We start from the raw sequence: 6000 nt of genomic DNA, 5'->3' as shown, positions 1-6000 counted from the left end.
GAGATCAAACAATAACTAGCATCTGGACAGAACTGCAAAAGAATTGAACAAACATGTTTCCATTTTTTTCTTTTTCTGTTTTAATACAAAAATATTTTAAAATTAACCCTTAAGACAATGCTAAGGCACTAATGGGTTAAGGACTGGCCAATTCCTTAGAGTTGGATTGCAGCATCTTTGCAAGGACAAAAAACATGAGACAGACCATAAAAATACATGACATCGTCTTGTTGTGTTTTAATTTAAACTGATCATTCCCTTTCAGCACTGTTTCCAGCTCCTATCATGCAGCATCCAGGGAGGACATGCTCCAATCTCCTTCTTCCTCTGACCCAGCCCAAAAGGATGGTGGCCTCCCTGCATTCCTCCAAGATTAATCAGATTCTTCCCCGCATACACAATTCCAAATAGGGGAGATGTTTGAATTTGGATGTGGGCCTAAACAAGATGGAATTTTTCTGACATCCATTCTAGCAATGTCAATGTTGTTGGTGAACTTTTAGTTCATTTATTTTGCTGTAGGACATGACTGTTTGCTTTCCATACATTTGGTCTGTGGTGTTCAGTGATCACTCACTCCTTAAGGTTTTTGCAAGAGATCTGCTTTACTCTGGTTCCAAGAGGCTGTTCATAACCGCAGCTTCACAGAGTCCCAACCCAGAATCTCAGTGAAGCTCAGTCCTTAAAGACCTAGGCTCCTAATATCACATCTTCCCATTCAAGCCAAATCCTAACACTCAAAAACCAACGTAAATACAACTACAAATACCCATGGACTAAGGGCAAACCCTCCTTCTCTATTTCAGCATGCTGACATTCAGTTTTGGTTTGCGCCTATAATGCACAAGCCACTGGCCTCCAGTTTTGACCATATTGCTGTAAAAGGATTGCACCAATACCCTTGTTGGAAGCATCTGTGGGCAATTTCATTCTGCATTTACTGTCATAGTACCTGAGATCAGGGTCCTTTATAATTTAATCCTTCAGTTTCTCCAACTCTTTCTTAAGACTTGCATCCCATATCCACTGGACATCTTTGCACAGTAGAGCTCTCAGGTTGCTGGTTCAGGAAGTAAGATTAGTAACCTATACAGGGAAATTTGTGCCTATTGCAAAGGAATCTTTGTACCTCTTCCTTGTCTGTTGGGGTGGACATGTTGGTGATAGAGCACTGTAAGGTTGAGGTTATTTATATACCCTTATGCATTAACTTCTTTCCCAGATACGTTATTTCCATTACACAGAACTTATGTTTCTTTCTTTGGCTTTGTTCAGCAGCTCTGGCTCTTTCCAATACTGCTCGGAGCCTCTGGTAATGCTTTTCTACTGTTTCTCCAGATCAAAACTGTCATCTATGTAAACCTTAGTATCTCTATGCCATCAAGAATTTGTTGTATTTTCCTGTGACACTCCTCAGGTGAAGAATACAACCCAAATGACAGTTTACGGAAACAGTCTCTTCTAAAGATGGCGTTGAATGTGCATATGCATGTGCTCTGTTTCATTAAGGGCACTACTAGAACACTGTTAATGCATCAAATATAGAAAAATACTTATTAGCCACCTCTCCCAGAATTTCTCCTCTTGCAAGTAATGGAAAATGTTCCCCTTTTACATATTTATTGACCCCACAGAACTCAATACCTAAGTGAAGGTTCCATTTTCCTTTTCTATAGTGACCAACAAGTGTACCCACTTTGTTAGTTCTTCTACTCACTGTGACTCCAGAGTAGTGAGACTATGCAGCTACTCTTTTTGCCTCTGCTTCAGTGCGAGGGGAACATTTCTGGGATCATGAATTGTTGAATGGCTGGGCTCTTTTAGCTCTATTCTGTTGACAGCTTCCCTACTCCCTGGAAGATTCTTTAAACTCTTCCTCAATTGTTTTGTTCGCCAGGCCCTCCAAATTAAGAGCTTGACACATTTTTAACCAAACAGGTACTCTTTTCCCTGCTACTATTATAAATTGTATAGTTTCCAATTTATCTATCCATACATTTAGTTCACATCCTCCCTTAGTGGGGATAAGCTCTCCCCAAGTTTTATCCATTTAACCTTCTACTGGCTTTTCTTTTACTGCCAGTTTCAGTTTCTGGCACCACACTGGCTTGTGTACCTATGTCCAATTTAAAAATCAATAAACACGCCATTTGCTTTCAGGTTGATAATCCATTCATCCTGTGCTGCAAATATTGTCCACTGCTCCTATGAAGAATTCATCTGAGCTAGTTGTGCTGCCATCGTCCTCTTTGTCCATGCTGTGCACACACTGTCGGAGTTCAAACGGCAGTTCTTGCTTTTTAAAAACAAACAACAACAAAATTCTGATCCAGTTGTATGAACTTTGAAACTTTAGAGCAGATTGCTCGTGGCATGGATGAGAAGGGTCATGCAGCAGTGCCGTGCTAAGATCAAGGAGCAGAGGCAGGCGTACCAGAAGGCAAGGGAGGCCAACCATCACTTGGTACAGCACCAAAAACACACCACTTCTACAAGGAGCAGCACACCATCCTCGGCGACGACCCCACCTCCACTGCCAAGAGCCCCGTGAATACTCTGGGGGGACTGGAGGCAGCGGCCAGTGGAGGCAAGCCCAAGGACCAAATGGTGGACAAGGCACTTGAGTTGGAGGAGGATGTTGTTGGGGTTACTAGGCCTGCCTGAGCCAGAGTTCTTCCATGTTTAAACTCTGTCCTTCCATGTTTAACTCTAATCAACCTCAACAACCAAGGACAGGAATTGGAATGTGTAAATAGCCAGTTAGCAATTACGACCTTGCTCATACTAGGTACCAAACGATAATGATGAGGTTGGCATGTTTCTAGCTGGGGAAGGGGTAATAAACTAAGGGTAAACAGGACCAAATAACTGTTTAGGGAGAAGTTACTAACAAGCTAGATTTATAGCCCTAGAATGATTTAGTTGCTTAAATGTATAAACATGCCTTTGGTAGAGAGGGGAGGGGGAGTAGGAGGGGTGGTAGAGAGGGGGAGGGGGGGGCTTAGTTGTAAAATGTATAAAGAAGAGAGAAACTGTTTTTGCTGGTGTGCTTGATTTGAGACTTGCCTGTCTCCTTGCACCACTTTGAGATCTCAAATAAACTTTGATTGTTTCTCCACCCCAGTATGTTTATTGGCGCGAAGCACTCCGGGCAACGAACCCCACTGTTGCTGTCCTCGGGCCCCTGTGCCGGCAACAATGTGGAACAGGCAACAGGCTCATCCAGTGACATGGTGAGCCAGGACCTCTTTTTGACTCTGGAGAGGTCTAGCCAGTCCCAGCAGTCCAGGTCTGGCGTGCCTGAAGCAGGAGAGGGAAGCTCTGGTAACTACTCAGTTTGCTTTGATACTGCACAGTTACATGAGGTAGAGGTGTCCTTTATTTTGTTACATGGTGCATGTAGGAGAAGAGATTGAAATGAATACTATTGGGTACTGTTTGCATCTGCTTCTCATTCCCCTGTGCAGCCATGCAGTGGGAGCCCTGCAGAAAAGTTTGTTAATGCACACCAAAATCTCCCAGGAATCCTTCACTGAGATCTCTCAACTTTCTTGAGGAAACATTCTTGCTGATACGCTGCAATCTGCTGCCAAAGGTTCCTTGGCAGAGCGGCTTTGTTTCTTCTCCTGTTGTAGGAAACTTTGCTGCGCAAATTGGCAATTACTTCTGCAGGAACCAAAGCAGCACAAAGGCAAGCAGCATGTGGACCCAGGCTGAAGCCGCACGCATGCAGGAGATGTACCCTTACATCTTCGGTTACTCTCAGTAGTGTGATTTCAGCTTCAAGCACCCCATGTGGAAAACGGTGCTAGTATGTAGAATAGTGTCCCTTGGCACTTGTACTGATCCCCCTCTGAAACCATCCAGACTCTTTCTCCCATATTGTATCTTCTCCCTACTCCCCAGCCAAACTCACCGTGTTTAGTGCTCTGGCCGTGCTGCATGCTTGCCAAGGGAAAATAAGAAAAAGATGTATGTAACTTTTATGATTCAAGACCATGAGTGCACACACAATACTGACTCTGTGTGTTGCTTCTGCAGACGTGTCCTTGAGGGCCTGCTCCTACACACCGGCAGAGTGCTTCCATCAGATAAGGAGGTGAACGAGGAGCAGGGAGGACAGGTTTTGCAAAGTGCTGCAATCGGATCAGGCCATGAATGTGGAGAGAGACAAATGAAAAACTAGAAATGGACAGCCAGGAGAGGAGACAGGGTTAGGAGCACATAATAGAGGGTCAAGAGCAGATGATAAAGCTCGAGGACCAATCAGAAATCCTCTGGTCCCAGATTACACTGCAGTCGGAACTCATGCATGCTCCACTCCCTGCAGCCCATACAGAACTGCTTTCCACTCCCTCCCCAAACATTCCTTGAATTCTCCCGGCCCTTCCCAGTACCCCTTGCACTCCACCACCAGAGACATTTTCCATAAGGACAGCTGGACTTACACATAGCTGAGAGATCCTCACTTCAACGAGTGCTGCTTACGGTCATGCCCCTTGTAAGAGAAGTTAATTTGTGTATTGCTGTTTAATAAAAATTTAGTCTTACAAAGACAGCGATTCTTTATTTGTGACCTACACACATTGGTTGCAACACAAATTCATAGCGATCAGCACATTTGCAGTCTACAATGAATGCTCAGGCAGGACTCATTACAGGGGTCATTCAAGGTGGCAAGTAAACAATGCCTGGCTGAATGCATTACAGAAAGACACATTACTGGGGCTCATTTTCAAAATGCTGCTTCAAAGTCTCCCTGATTCAAATAGACCCCCTGTTGAGCCCCTCTAATAGCCCTGGTGTCTGGCTGTTCAAAATCTGCCTCAATGCTCCACCCCTGGGGAAACTTTCCCCCCTTGACTTCACAAATATTATGCAGAGCACACAGGCTGCCATGACCATGGGAATATTTTCCTCATTGAGGTCAAACCTGCCATAAAGCTAGTGCCAGTGCCCCTTTAATCTGCCAAAGGCACATTCTACCGTCATTCTGTACCTGCTGAGCCTGTTGTTGAAGCACTCCTTGCTGCTGTCAAGGTTTACGGTCTATGGCTTCATGAGCCATGGGAGTAAGAGGTAGATTGGGTCTCCCAGGATCACTATGGGAATCTACATCCCCTATTGGAATCTTCTGATCTCAAATGAAAGTCCCTGCTTGCCACATTCTATACACACCAGTGTTCCTGAAGATGCATGTGTCATGCACCTTCGCGCTCCGCATTGATGTCAGTGAAACAACCCCAGTGATCTACCAGTGCCTGCAATATGATAGAAAAGTAGCCCTTCTGTTGATGTACTCCATTGCAAGATGGTATGGGGCCAAAATGGGGATATGCGTGCAATTTATCACCCCACCGCAGTTAGGGAATCCCATTGCCACAAAGCCATCCACTATTTTCCACACATTGCCCAGCATCACAGTCCTTCATAGCAGAAGTGATTCATGTCCCTACACACTTGTATCACCACAATCCCCAATCCCAAACTGATTTGCAATTGGCTGGAAGCAGTAGCTGGAGTTGCCAGCTTCCACACAGCAATTGCCACTCACTTTTCCACCATTAGGGCAGCTCTCATTTTGGTATCCTTGTACTGCAGGGCAGGGGCAAGCTCCACACACAGTTCAAGGAAGACGGCTTTGTGCAAACGAAAGTTCTGCAGCCACCGCTTGTAATCCCAGACCCTGCATCACAATCTGACCCTACCACTCAGTGCTTGTTTCCCAAGCCCAATAGTGATGATCCACCATGTGCAGCTGCTCCATGAGTGCCAACATCAATCTTGAATTGTTTCTTTCCACAGCACACACAGCATGGCAGGCAGCATGGATTCCTGTTCAGATTCACAGCTCATGAAATACTGCAGGATCGGCCGCATTGTGTTTGTAATGCTCATCACAAGGTTGGTGAGCAATGCAGGATGTCAGGCAGAAATGTCGGGTGGAAAGCATACAGGGGTATTTGAAATACAGTGCAAAACGTAGTTGGAAGCCCTTGG

Source organism: Trachemys scripta, chromosome 5 (genome assembly GCF_013100865.1).
Source record: "Trachemys scripta elegans isolate TJP31775 chromosome 5, CAS_Tse_1.0, whole genome shotgun sequence".
Taxonomy (NCBI): domain Eukaryota; kingdom Metazoa; phylum Chordata; order Testudines; family Emydidae; genus Trachemys; species Trachemys scripta.
This window is presented reverse-complemented; position numbering follows the sequence as displayed.